At 39.5% G+C, this 15,443-nt stretch overlaps 1 protein-coding gene across 9 annotated transcripts in view; it reads left to right on the plus strand.

Moving 5' to 3' along the window:
* The window catches only part of KIF1B (kinesin family member 1B), a 148,318-nt gene that overhangs the window by 21,712 nt on the left and 111,163 nt on the right, over positions 1–15,443 (plus strand). The gene's annotated exons all lie outside the window — the stretch shown is intronic.

Genomic DNA, 15,443 nt, shown 5'->3' on the forward strand with positions numbered 1-15,443 from the left:
ATACAAGGAAGTTACAGTGCAAACTGTATTTTGTTTACATATATCTCAAAACATGCAAAATTCTTCTCTATATTCTTTATCTCATACAAATGTGGTAAAAATATGCAGAAAGATAAGACAATGATTACAAAATTCAGGATAGTGGTGCCTGAGGGGGATGGTGGACAGATCTGAGAGGGTCATGTTCTGTAACTGATGGGTGGGTACTTGGGGTTTTGTTTCATTGTTATTGTTTGTACTCCATATACATTTTATAAATATATTTATTATGTATCTACCAAGTATTTAAAAGTCTTATTCTTGCTAATAGAGATGTTGTATACTCATGCCTGTGTGGGCCAGGGAGCAGGGCTTACCATATCACAAGTACAAGTCCTACCCTCAGCCTGCTCTTCCTGAAATTTTCTAGCCACTTTTTCACTTCTTCCTTTTCCAAAGAGAGGATCTTTTTACGTAACACATTTACATTGATTGATTAAATGACTCTCATTTAGTCACTGGAATGTAAGAAGGTAAATAAGAAGACAATAAAGAGGTTTATACAGGTCTAGATATCACAAACTGCTGGCATAGTCCCTCAGCAGTGGCACGGTGGGGAAGACCGAGATCTTCAAGGCCACCCTCCCCGCCCCCCTTTCTTTTTTGAGACAGAGTCTTGCTGTGTTGCCTGGGCACGAATGCAGTGGCAACATCATAGCTCACTGCAACCTCAAACTCCTGGGCTCAAGCAATCCTCCTGCCTCAGCCTCCTGAGTAGCTAGGACTACAGGCACATGCCATCATACCCAGCTAATTTTTCTATTTTTTTTTTTTTTTTGTAAAGATGAGGTCTCACTAGGTTGCCTAGGCTGGTCTTGAAGTCCTAGCCTCAAGTGATCCTACCACCTCAGACTCCTGAGTAGCTGAGATTGCAGTCACCAGCCACTAACTACACTCAGTATCTTCATAGTTTAATACTTTTTTTTTTTTTTTGAGACAAAGTCTTACTCTGTTTGGCCAGGCAAGAGTGAGTGCTGTGGCATCAGTCTAGCTCACAGCAGCCTTTAACTCCTGGGCTCAACCAATCCTATTGCCTCAGCCTGCCAGTAGCTGGGACTACAGGCATGCGCCACCATGCCCAGCTAATTGTTTCTATATATTTTTAGTTGGCCAATTAATTTCTTTCTTTTTTTTTTTTTTTGAGACAGAGTCTCGCTTTGTTGCCCAGGCTACAGTGAGTGCCGTGGCATCAGCCTAGCTCACAGCAACCTCAAACTCCTGGGCTCAAGCGATCCTTTCTGCCTCAGCCTCCTGAGTAGCTGGGACATGCGCCACCATGCTCGGCTGATGTTTTTCTATATATACATTAGTTGGCCAATTAATTTCTTTCTATTTATAGTAGAGATGGGTTCTCGCTCTTGCTCAGGCTGGTTTTGAACTCCTGACCTCAAGCAGTCCACCAGCCTCAGCCTCCCAAAGTGCTAGGATTACAGGCGTGAGCCACCATGCCCAGCCAGTTTCTTTCTGTTTTTTTAGTAGAGATGGGGTCTCACTTTTGCTCAAGCTGGTGTTGAACTCCTGAATTCAAGTGATCCCCTTGCCTTGGCCTCCCAGAGTGCTAGGATTACAGGCGTGAGCCACCGTGCCCGGCCTATAATAGGATATTTAATTATTTGTCTTTTTCTAATAGGGAGAGTTCACTGTGAGGGTAGGGAATATATCTGTCTTGTTCTCACTAGGCTTAGACTGGTGCCTGTTATTTATTATAATAAACATTTAGTGAATGAATAGATGAATCAGTACATATAGAGTAAGATCTGAATGTGTATACAGAACAAATTCTTTTTTTCTTTTCACTTACTACAAAGCTTGCAAATTAAATAGCAGTAAAATATTATTTATTAATTAAATTCATTAGTTTGTTTATCACATTCTTAAATGTTCATGATTTTGGCCAGGTGCAGTGGCTCATGCTTGTAATCCTAGCACTTTGGGAGGCCAAGGTGGGAGGATTGCTTCAGGCCAGGAGTTCGAGATCAGCCTGAGCAAGAGCGAGACCTCATCTTTATAAAAAATAGAAAAATTAGCCAGGCATGATGGTGTGTGCCTGTAGTCCCAGCTACTGGGGAGGCTGAGACAGGAGGATTGTGTGAGCCCCAGGAGTTTGAGTTTGTAGTGAGCTATGATGACACCACTGCACTGTAGCCTGGGCAACAGAGTCAGACTCTGTTTCAAACAAAACAAAAGCCCTGTTATTTTAATGGTTGTATAGTGTTCTATGCAATTGTATTTATGAGCCATATTTTATTTAGCTAATCATCCATTATTGGACACTTCAGGCTTAAAACCACTTCGTGGGAGTGCTGTGAAGAAGAATTTGATTCCCATACAGGTGGGGAAGGAATTGTTTTTAGAAGCGAGTTTATGTGGCTTTCTACCTGCCATCTCTACCTGCATGTCTGTTAAAACACTTCAAGCTCAACATGTCCAAAAGTGAATTCTAGGTATATCCTTTGCAGCCCTCTTCCCTGCATTCTCCCTCAGTTCAATCAATGGCAACTCTTATCTTTGTAGTTGCTCAGAGCAAAAATAATGTTATCATCCTTGAGTTCTCTCTGTCCAATCCATCAGAAAGTACTGTGGGCTCTGTCTCAGAATCTGGCCACTTTTTACCATCTCTACTGCCACCACCTGCACTAAGCTTCCAACAGTTCCCTTGTTTCTGCCCTCCTTCAACAGTCTAGTCTCAACTAGCAGATCAGGTAGCAGCTAGAGTGATTGTTTCAGATTGGAAGTTGAACTATTTTTTTCCTCAAAACTCTGAAATGGTTCCCTTCTCAGTCAGAATAAAAGCTAAAGTTTGTGGAAAACCTCCCCTTTGCTTTGTCAAATCTTTGTAGCCTCCTTGGTCTGCCACTTAATAGTATATTGGGTACATTTCCCCATTTCTTCAATATCCTTTAGGAACATAATTTCAGTAGCTATATAATATTTTATTATACTTATGAATCATACTTTATTTAATTCATCCTTTATTAGCAGATGCTTGAGCCTTAGTTTCCTCATTTAGTAAATGGAGATGTTGCCTTCTATCCTGGGGTCGAAGATCAAATCTAATCATGTATACTATATAGGATGTTATTGGAAAAATTATTTAAGTTGTTTTTTGTTGTTAGTTTTAGCACCTAAATTGTTATTTGCAGTGAGAATGTAAATTTCTTTTTTTCCCTCTATCAGAAGAAGAGAATGTAAGCTTAAAGGCAGAAATAATTGAACCTATTACTAAGTTGGAGGGTGTTTTTGCTATTTGTATATTTGAGACTGCTTTTTACTGCATTATATAATTTTTCTTTTTAATTTTTTTTCTTTCTTTCTTTTTTTTTACATTTGTAGTATATGAAGGCAATGCATTATATAACTTAAACTTCTTCAACTACCTAAATTGTTTTCACATCAAAACAGTCTCTGTTAGACTACTGGATAAAGTCACTGTGTAGGAAACCTAGTCTTCTTTCTTTGTTACTTTACCCATTATTGTTCTAGTCTTTTGAGGTTGCCTTAATTAAAATCCAAACTGTACTTTATGCTGCCTCTATATGTGCATTTGTTGGTTTCTCACAAGAGAAAGAAACCATGCCCAGTTTTGTTTTTTTTTTTAAATGCCTTCTTTGCAGCTCTTAAGAGATGTTTTGGAGTTCATTTTTGTGCATGCCAATAACATGGTGCTGATTGCTTTTGGTAGTTGCCCAGTGAAGTGTAAAGCACTGTGATGGGAGCTAGCAAAATCTGGAATGTAATTAGCAAAGCCGTGAAAGGGACTGCTACTTCTGGTTCTATGTTAAGCAAAGCAGGCGTTCATAGATTTAATTTTTTGTAAAAATACCTGTATGTATGTCAAAGGCCTATGTATTATATAGGCTAAAAACTGTTCTTAGTTGTCTTGTTTAGGGATGAATGCCTTGTAGATACAGGTGGTAGAAATAAGAAATATTAGAGTTTTAGGCTGGGCGCTGTGGCTTACACCTGTAATCCTAGCACTCTGGGAGGCCGAGGTGGGCAGATCGTTTGAGCTCAGGTGTTCTAGACCAGCATGAGCAAGAACGAGACCCTGTCTTTACTAAAAATAGAAAGAAATTAGCTGGACAACTGAAAAATATATATATATATATTTAAAGCCAGGCATGGTGGCACATGCCTGTAGCCCCAGCTACTCAGGAGGCTGAGGCAGGAGGTTCACTTAAGCCCAGGAGTTTGAGGTTGCTGTGAGTGAGGCTCATGCCATGACACTCTAGCTCAGGCAACAGAGTAAGACTCTGTCTCTGAAAAAAAAAAAAAATAGATTTTTGAGAGTATCTATAGAAAATTATGTTTTTGTTATTCAGCAAGTCTAGGCCTCGAGGCCACCAAGCTTTCAGAGAGATTATAGTCTTTTTATAGATAGAGACAAATAATCAAAGCAGTGGGGTGACTGTTGGGAAGGCACTGAGGAGGGCCATCTAAATACAGTCACATGTTGTTCTGAGAAATGCATTGTTAGCTGATTTTGTTGCTGTGCGAACACCATAGAGTGTACCTATACAAACCTAAATGGTACAGCCTACTGTATAGCTACGCTATGTGGTATATAGCTATTGCTTCCAGACTACAAACCTATACAGCATGTTACTGTACTCAATACTATTGGCAACTGTAACACAATGGTGAGTACTTGTGTATTTAAACATACCTAACATAGAAAAGGTACAGTAAAAAATATGGTATTTTAATCTTTTGTAAATTTTTAAAAATATTTATATTTATTTTTATTATTTAACCTGGAGCATAGACTCAAGTTGCCCTGAATGTATGCTCCCTGGTATTTTAGTCTTAAGGGACTACCGTGGTACTTGCTAACCTGTTGTTGACCAACATGTAAAAGGGAAAGGTAGGGAATGTCTGAGAAGCACTTTTCGTTAACAGAAAACTGTAAAGCCAGAATTAGCAGAAGCAACTCAATGAGGAAATATATAATTACTGTTTCCCCTCCACATTGTTCTCGTCTGATACCAAAGAGTTCCTTTAACTGTGAATAAACTTGAGGAGGAAAAATTGGTGAAGGGGAAAACAAAAACTTTTACTTTTAAATTGCCTTTTACTGGGGAAAAAATACCATATTAGTAATTAACAACAGTAACAACAGTAAACACTTAAGTTGTGCCAGACACAATTAGCCACTTACAAATCTTAACTCAGTAATCTTCACAATAATACTATGGCAGGTACTGTTATTTTCCCCATTTCACAAATGAAGGAAGGAGTTGAGGCAAAGAGGTGTTTGTTGGCTAACTTGCCTGGGCTCGCATATCTGGGAATTAAAGGAACTATAAAATGAACTTGGGCTGTCTGGCTCCAGAGCCCTTACTCTTAACCTCTGTGCTCCTTGTATCACCTCTCAAAATATTTATTAAGTTTTACTGTTCTGTGCAGTAATACTGAATGTTGATGTCTAATTTAAATTTAATTGTAAGACTAAAATTTATTTTGATATCTCTTTTTAGAAATTTTTAATTTTTAGTTATGGATACATAATAGTTATACATATTTATGGGGGTACATGAGATATTTTGATACAAGCATACAATGTGTAATGATCAAATCAGAGTGATTGGGATATCCATCTCTTCAAGCACTTATTTATTTATTTTATGTCAGCATATTATGGGGGTACAGATTTTAAGGTTTCAATAAATGCCCATTCCCCCCTCCCCCCACAAGTCTGACCATCCCCCAGAGGGTGCACATCTCACTCATTATGTATGTATATACCCGCTCCCCTCCCCCCTCCCACCTGCCCAATACCCTATTACTGTAGTACCTATGTGTCCACTTAGGTGCTGCTCAGTTAATACCAGTTTGCTGGTGAGCGTATGTGGTACTTGTTTTTCCATTTTTGGGATACTTCATTTAGTAGTATGGGTTCCAGCTCTAACCAGGAAAATATAAGATGTGGTATATCACCGTTGTTTCTTAGAGCTGAATAGTACTCCATGGTATACATATACCACATTTTATTAATCCATTCTTGGATTGATGGGCACTTGGGCTGTTTCCACAGCCTTGCAATTATGAATTGTGCTGCTATAAACATTCGAGTTCAAGCACTTATTATTTCTTTGTGTTAGGAACATTCAATTTCTATTCTTAGTTATTTTGAAATATATAATAAATAATTAAACATTTAAAAAAAATTTTTTTTGAGACAGAGTCTCACTCTGTTGCCCCACTAGAGTGCCATGGCATCAGCCTAGCTCACAGCAATGTCAAACTCCTTGGCTCAAGCAATCCTCCCGAGTAGCTGGGACGAAAGCATGCACCACCATCCATCCCTGGCTAATGTTTTCTATATATTTTTAGTTGGCCAATTAATTTCTTTCTATTTTTATTAGAGACTGGTTCTTGCTCTTGCTCAGGCTGGTTTCGAACTCCTGAACCTTGAACGTTCCACCCACCTCAGCCTCTCAGAGTGCTAGGATTATAGACGTGAGCCACCATACCCAGCTTTTTTTTTAATTTTAATTTTTTTTTAGCTACAAGGTCTCACTCTGTCACCCTGGCTGAAGGGCAGTAGCTTCATGATAGATCACTGCAGCCTCAAACTCCTGGGCTCAAGGGGATCCTCCCACCTTTCCAAGTAGCTAGTTCTATAGGCTTACACCACTGTGCCTGGCTAATTAAAATTTTTTTTTTGTAGAGGTGCTTTGTTGCCCAGGCTGGTCTCAAATCCTAGCCTCAAGCGATCCTCTGCTTGGGCCTCCCAAAGTGCTGGATTACAGGTGTGAGCCACCATGCCCAGCCAGCTAGGATATTTTATATCAGAATGGTCACACTGTGACACTGCAGAGTTGTAGGATTTTTTTCCCTACTGTATATTTATTTATTTTTTAATACTTTGAAATTGAGTATAATGGTGAACAAATATAGTACATTTATTCTTTTTTCATAAAATCTGTAATCTAAGTTTGTTATTTTAAGTGATTAAGGAACGTTAAGGAACTTTGTGGATCTTTTGCTTAACTCTGCTTTTTATGGCAATATGCTTATACTATTTGATTCCTTCCTTCCTTCCTTCCTTCCTTCCTTCCTTCCTTCCTTCCTTCCTTCCTTCCTTCCTTCCTTCCTTCCTTCCTTCCTTCCTTCCTTCCTTCCTTCCTTCCTTCCTTCCTTCCTCCCTCCCTCCCTCCCTCCCTCCCCCTCCCTCCCTCCCTCCCTCCCTCCCTCCTCTCTCCTCTCTCCTCTCTCCTCTCTCCTCTCTCCTCTCTCCTCTCTCCTCTCTCCTCTCTCCTCTCTCCTCTCTCTCTCTCCTCCTCCTCTCTCCTCTCTCCTCTCTCCTCTCTCCTCTCTCCTCCCTCCCTCCCCCCCTTCTCTTTTTCTCTCTTTCTTTCCTCGCTTTGTTGCCCAGGCTAGAGTGAGTGCCTTGGCGTCAGCCTAGCTCACAGCAACCTCAAACTCCTGGGCTCAAGCGATCCTCCTGCCTCAACCTCCCGAGTAGCTGGGACTACAGGCATGCGCCACCATGCCCAGATAATTTTTTCTATGTATATTAGTTGGCCAATTAATTTCTTTCTATTTATAGTAGAGACTGGGTCTCGCTCTTGCTCAGGCTGGTTTCAAACTCCTGACCTCGAGCAATCCGCCCGCCTCGGCCTCCCAGAGTGCTAGGATTACAGGATATATTTTTCTTATATTGCAAAAAGGGGAGGAGGCTGCCTGTGGGTTTTGGTTCTATGATTTTAAGATGTAAGTGGCATATAAAATATTTTTATTGTGTGCCATTTTTTAAAAAAATTGTTGACATAGGAGGAAGGTTGTGCTGAAGATGTCACTGGGATTTTCAACAAGCTTCAAAACACGCTTTGTTAGTAAAGTTAAAATAAAGTTACAGTGTTGCCACACTGATGTGTTAATTATAGTTGCTGGTAAAATCTTTAGTAGTTTTCCAACAACACTATAATTGCTACATAGAGACTTTGAGATATTAGATAAACAAATTTATTCTGGAGAATAAAAAGGCTTTTAAGTGCAAATCTTGTTTTGACTGCCTTATTTTCCAGGGCTCAGTAATTAAAACGTTATTTCTGCATCTTTATGCTGAAGTAACAGTTGGAAAGAAGGCAAGGAGAAAAGAGGGTAAAATTGGGGTATTTAGCAGACCTCGTAAGGCTAATTTTGATTTGAAGTGACTTCAAGAAAGAGAACATGGTCAAATATGGTTCATTGATAAACTAAGACCTTTGAAACATTTTGTGATTGTCATTTTAAAGGCATTTACATTTATCTTTTTTTTGAGACAGAGTCTCACTTTGTTGCCCAGGCTAGAGTGAGTGCCGTGGCATCAGCCTAGCTCACAGCAACCTCAAACTCCTGGGCTCAAGTGATCCTCCTGCCTCAGCCTCCCGAGTAGCTGGGACTACAGGCATGGGCCACCATGCCTGGCTAATTTTTTCTATATATATTAGTTGGCCAATTAATTTCTTTCTATTTATAGTAGAGACGGGGGTCTCGCTCTTGCTCAGGCTGGTTTTGAACTCCTGACCTTGAGCAATCCGCCCGCCTCGGTCTCCCAGAGTGCTAGGATTACAGGCGTGAGCCATACATTTATCTTTGATAAGAGTCTTCAAATCAGACTTTGTGAAAATGACACTGTCCTCTTCTCCCGCTTTCCTAAGGTAACTAATGTTGGTTACAGCATGAGGAATAAAAAGTTAGAAGACAAAAGGGAAAAGGTGTGAAAATTGTAGGAGAAGAGCAATGCCTTTGGACTTGGGAAAAGATACATTCAGGTTTTAGATGGTAAGGCTGCCTTTCAGACTTATGAAGGGAGGACCCAGGAAAACAGCCTTGAAACTAGATGGGATTTGGTTAGTGACTGGGAGCCAAGGCTCAGAGGTGAATGTGAGCAGAGCAAGTATTGGGGAAATCAGGAGATAGCCTGAACAAAGACTCATGCCTCTAGGGAGTCCTGAAGTGGTTATGTTGATAATCATTATAATAATGGTAGCAAACATAGCTTGACTGCCTCCTTGAAACTTCCATTTCTTTTTTTTTTTCCAGCATATTATGGGGGTGCAAATGTTAAGGTTACGTATATTGCTCTTGCCCCCCCTTCCCCCTCAAGTCAGAGCTTCAAGTGTGTCCACCCCCCAGTTGGTGTGCATCGCACTCATTATGTACGTATATACCCATCCCCTCCCCCCCACCTGCCCAGCACCCGATAAATGTTATTCCTATATGTCCACTTAGGTGTTGATCAGTTAATACCAATTTGCTGGTGAGTACATGTGGTGCTTGATTTTCCATTCTTGGGATACTTCACTTAATAGAATGGGTTCCAGCTCTATCCAGGAAAATACAAGAGGTGCCATCTCACCATTGTTTCCTATAGCTGAGTAGAACTCCATGGTATACATATACCACATTTTATTAATCCACTCGTGTATTGAGGGACACTTCCGTTGTTTCCACATCTTTGCAATTGTGAATTGTGCTGTTATAAACATTTGAGTGCAGGTGTCTTTTTCATAGAGTGACTTTTGTTCTTTTGGGTAGATGCCCAGTAATAAGATTGCTGGATCAAATGGTAGATCCACTTGTATCGCTTTGAGGTATCTCCATATTGCTTTCCACAGAGGTTGAACTAGTTTGCAGTCCCAGAAACTTCCATTTCTTAACTTTTAGTACCCTATACTCTTCTGATTGCCTTCCCTCCTCCCAGGTCTGTGGTCCCCAATCTCTAGGCTGAACAGCAGTACCAGTCCATGGCCTGTTAAGGACTGGACCGCAGAGCTCCGCTCCCCCACACTCCTCTGCTGGTCTGTGGAAAAAATTGTCTTTCATGAAATTTAGGAAGGGGGAGGGAGAGTGAACGAAGTTTCATCTGTATTTACAGCTATTCCATACCACTGCCTGAGCTCTGTGCTCCCCGCGCCCTCCTTACCCCCATGGAAACATTGTCTTTTATGAAACTGGTCTCTGGTGCCGAAAAGGTTGGGGACCACTGTCCTAGGCCATTCTCAGCCCTTGGGTTAAATATCCAAGCCCTTTGTCCTTAGATCTCTTTCTGTCCAGAGAAGACAAACCCCCTAGGTGATCTCATCTAGTACCAAGGCTTTCAGTGTCATGCAGATGATGGTGAAACTGTGTCACCAGACCTTGAACCAACTGACTGCCACTTCTTCCAGGCTTTGGACCACTTGAAAGGAAAAAATATTAATTCTCAATAAGCTGTAGAAAACGCCTTCCGTGATTTTATCCCCACTTGCTCTCCAGGCTTCTTCAAAGCTGCTAGCATAAACAAGCTACCATTAAGATGGCAAAACTATGTCAACAGTTTAGGTGCATACTTTGCTTAATTGTACTGCTGCTTGTTTGAGATAAAATAAACTACACTTTAAATTTGAAATCAGACATTTCAAATTTAATCACCTAATATATATATATATATATATTTTTTTTTTTTAGGTCAACTCTCCTTTTGATCATTGAATATTAGGTCAAATTGTAAGACAAAGTTCAGTCTTGGATCAAGAGAAGCAATGATTTTGATGTAGGAATGGACCCATTTCTCTCCCTGCCCCTGCATATACCACATACTGGGTGGGACTCATGGATTACTGATGCCAGACACAATTCTTATGGAAGTAGTTCCCAAGCATTCTGCAGTGGTTGATGTGTTTTTTCTATGTAATTTGGGCTACACAATTCCACTCGTGCCCTTCTCCAGTCAGGCCTCCGTAGCTCAGCTAAGGGAGCTATGGAGCTCCAAGTGAGAAGTGGAGGTGTGGACCAGGGTGGAAATGATGGTGGTGGTGAGAAACTGAGGGAGTCCCCATACACACACACACACACACACACACACACACACACACACATTTTCTTTTTTAGAGACATGGTCTTGGTCTGTCATTGAGGTTGGAGTATAGTGGTGCGATCACAGCTCACTGTAACTTCAATTCTAGGACTCAAGTGATCCCCCTGCCTTAGCCTTCCAAGTAGCTAGGATTGCAGGAGTGCCCCACCATGCCTACCTAATTTTTAGATTTTTGTAGAGATGGGGGTGTCTCTGTGTTGCCCAGGGTGGTCTTGAACTCCTGGCCTCAAGCAGTCCTCCTGTCTGGGCCTCCTGAAGTGCTGGGATTACATGCCCAGCCTTCTGAATTTATTTTGAAAGTAGAATGAACAGGGTAGATCAGATGTGGAGGCTGAGAGAAGAAAGGCAAAGATGACTTCCACATCATCTGTGGAAAGTTGCTTGTGGGCGTGGGTCCAGGTCTGGAGTACACGTATTTTGTCCAGAGAAACCTAGATTGAAAAGGAGGCTTTAGGTACCGAATTTTGAAAGGGCCCTTGAAAATCAGCACGAAAAGGTAGTTTTATAGGAAATAAAGCAATATGAAGTCTACAACACTTAAAGTAGAGTTATATTGTGATTCCAGTCCTCAAATATATTCCTGGAGTCCATTCCTTGCAGGAAAAGTGGTAACTTGTCCTAGACAAAGCCTACATGCTGATTACACATGACCCTGGGTTGGGTATTATATTTGTCACAGCTTTTTTGTTGGTGAAAATACTGTTTATATATTGAATGTGTTACTATAATTCCATTCTTATCTGCATGCTTTCTGAGAAACAAAGGAGAAGTTCTGCACACTGTATTTTTAGCTCAGTTCAACTTGATAAAAGACCCACTGTGTTAATTGTTGTCCAGTCTTTCAATAAAACAATTCTCTCTCTATTCTTTCTGTGAAATTTGGTAAAATATACTGGTATTTACATATATATTGTACAGTTATATGCCGTTTTGTTTTTCTCTCTCTTTTTTTTTGAGATAGTCTCTCTGTATAACTCTGTGTAGAATGCAGATATACTGGTATTTTATGTATATGTTGTACAGTTATAAGCTGTTTTGTTTTTCTCTCTCTCTCTTTTTTTTTGAGATAGTCTCTCTGTATAACTCTGTGTAGAATGCAGATATACTGGTATTTTATGTATATGTTGTACAGTTATAAGCTGTTTTGTTTTTCTCTCTCTCTCTTTTTTTTTGAGATAGTCTCTCTGTATAACTGTGTAGAGTGCAGTGGGGTGGTCGTAGCTCACTGCAACCTCAAACTCCTGGGCTCAAGTGATCCTCCTGCTTCAGCCTCCTCAGAGCTGGGACTACAGGCACATGCCACTGTGCTCAGCTGATTTTTCTATTTTTTTGTAGAGACAGGGTCTAGCTCTTGCTCAGGCTGCTCTTGAACTCCTGACCTCAAGTGATCCTCCTGCCTTGGCTGCTCTGAGTGCTAGGATTACAGGCGTGAGCCACTGGGTCTGGCCTTGTTTTTCTCTTTATGCTCTTGAAAATGATATAGGATTAAATTAAAATTGTAGATGACATTTAGAGGACATTCATCTGAGTTTGGTTAGGGGATCTGTAAGGCATGGTTCATGTACTTATGGGATCCATGATGTGGTAGGAGTACCTGAGATTTGTTGGCACATCTAAGAAAAGAGCCAAATGTGGTACTTTGACTCTTGCCAAGAAATAGAATTCGTATATTATGCTTTAGCATACTTTATTGATTAGTGAAGTTTCCTCCTTTTTTTTTTTTTTGAGACAGAGTCTCACTGTTGCCCAGGCTAGAGTGCTGTGGCATCAGCCTAGCTCACAGCAACCTCAAACTCCTGGGCTCAAGGCATCCTCCTGCCTCAACCTCCCGGGTAGCTAGTACTATAGGCATGCACCACCATGCCTGGCTAATTTTTTCTATATGTTTTTAGTTAGCCAATTAATTTCTTTCTATTTTTAGTAGAGACGGGGTCTCACTCTTGCTTAGGCTGATTTTGAACTCCTGACCTTGAGCGATACTCCCGCCTTGGCCTCCCAGAGTGCTAGGGTTATAGGTGTGAGCCACCGCACCCATCCCCTCCCTTAGTTTAAAGACCAGATGGAATATTATCATACTTTCCAAATATTGAGTTTAAAAGAAGATAAAATGCCTATTTTTTTTAAATTAACATTTGCATAGTGCTTCACTCATTTAATACTGTGAACTACATTACATTACCTCAGTCTTAGGACACAAAAGCACAGTAATATTCACAGTCACAAAAAACATCTAAATATATTTCTTAATCTTTATATGTTTAGAGTATTAAAAAATACTAATATGTAGGTACTGATGCTGGTCCTTTATTGCAAATCCTATATTTTATTACAAGTGCTGCCCTTCCCCCTGTTTAATGTTTGGAAACATCCTGTTTCTTAGTTGGGTTAGAGGAAGTGAATTAGGTCTCAACCATTATTAATTCAGAAAGAAATATCCTTTGACATTATTTGAAAGCACTAATTCATTGACCGTGGAAGTAATGGTGGAGTTTATGGGCTTTAGAGGGTTCTGATGAGCTCAAATGCTCTCATTAATATTTTATCCTTATAAAAATCTTTTTTCACTTACAAGTGTAGGACTTTAAAATTTTTAAATAGGAAATACTTTTTCTGTTCGGGCTAATACAGTGTATATGTAAATATAAAGAATAAAATAAACAACTCTGTAGTACAGATCTAGAATTTAAGACATAGAAATTACCACCACTTTCTGAAGGTGCCACTATGCTCTCCGCAAAAGAGGTAACAGCAATATTGAATTTTTGCATTATTCTAAAGTATCTTTTATATATGTATGTATAACATATATATATGTATCTTTCATTTGCAAATGGAAATCTTTTAAATATTGTGGGTAAATTTAACTTGTTTGACAAAACTATTATATAAATAGTTCTTGAAAATTGTATTTTAATTTATTCATGTTAAAAAGATTTTTGTTGTTGATAAGAGATAGTTCTTTAAAAAGTAGCTTGGTTTTGAAGCTTTAATTTAGGGAAATTTACTAATTTCAGAAGCTTCAGAGATCTGGGAGAAGGGAATTTTGAGGAAGAGGAAAAGGATTTCATGTGAGAATCAGGAAGTTATCTCATTCATGTAGTTTTTTTTTTTTTTTTTTCCTGGAGAAAATAGAACAAAGGGATAGGATCTGAGAACTAGTCCTTCCTTAAGTTGTTCTTGGCAGAATTGGTAGCTAAAAGGTTGAATGAAATAATGGCTTAAAATTTATGACAACAAATTTTCCATAGGCTGTGTTTATGGTAACCATGTTTTTAAGTGGTGAAGATGACTTCAGAGGGCATATGCCTATATTTTGACATTCTTATATCTTGACATTCTTACACTGTGCCACTGACACATGAATCTGGCTCATGCAGTGTGACACTAATTACCATTTTCTTGGTAGCGTGTGTGTGGTCTTTTCTTTTTTAGGAAGTATGAACCTCATAGTTCCCACTTTTAAATGAATAAAGAGAATTTTAAACAATGCCTGTGGTATCATTTCAGTAGGATGACCATATACTTTTACATATACGTACGCATGTCCATAAAAATGCTTTAACTGCCTTTTCCTTGTAACACTGAGTGTAGGGAATAAGCATTTAAGTGATGGTGTCTTGGCTAAGAGTGTGAGTTCTGGAGCCAGACTCCACGTTCACATCCTAGATCTGCCACTAGCTAGCTCTGGAGCCATGGGTATGTTTAACCTCTCTATAATGATTTCTTTATTTGTAAAATGGGGATAATAAAAAACATCTTTCTCATTGTATGGTTGGAAGCATTAAATAGGTTAGTAGACAGAAAGTACTAGGGTCAGAGTAAGTGTTCCATGAATATTTGGAATTATTTAAATCTTGTATGTAGTATCCTTTGGTTAGAAGTACAGTTCTTTGCTTAGATTGCTATTTGTGTCTGGAGAGATGTTCTTTCTAGAACTATGTCTCCTCGTCACATGACTGTGCAGTGCGAGCCTTATTAATACCCTGTCAGCATTTGAGGTTAGAACATAAGTGTGTGACTATGCCCAGTGGAATCCAGCTAGAGAACTAAGCACTGTAGCAACTGTTGCTATTTGTGTCCTGAGCAGCAGCTGTCTGAGGGAGATTTATTTTTTAATCCTGATCTCACTGATGGCCTGGGATGTGGCCCAGCCTTAGAGAAGTGAATTGGTTGAGATGTCCAGTCTTTGACATTTTATGACCACATTATAAAGATTCCGTTCCATGTGAAATATAAGGAGCTAAATCTTTGTGTGTATGAGTAAGGAAGAGAGATTAAGCTTCAGCATTCACAGTCTGTCCCTGAAGTATAGTGTGACTGGATTAATTACACCAAAAAAATCACTTTTAATATGGGCAGTAAGACGTCATGCTTTTCAGCCAAAAAGTAATTTTGCTGTTTATAACATTCTACAGATGGTTTAGTAGTCTGTGATTCTACTATATACACATATATATGCATACATATATGTGATAACTTACATATTTGTTATTGTCATCTGTGAATTTCAGAAATAAGACTATCTTTGTAGTGATTTCTTCATTTCCAAATACTTTTC

Source organism: Microcebus murinus, chromosome 2 (assembly GCF_040939455.1).
Source record: "Microcebus murinus isolate Inina chromosome 2, M.murinus_Inina_mat1.0, whole genome shotgun sequence".
NCBI lineage: Eukaryota > Metazoa > Chordata > Mammalia > Primates > Cheirogaleidae > Microcebus > Microcebus murinus.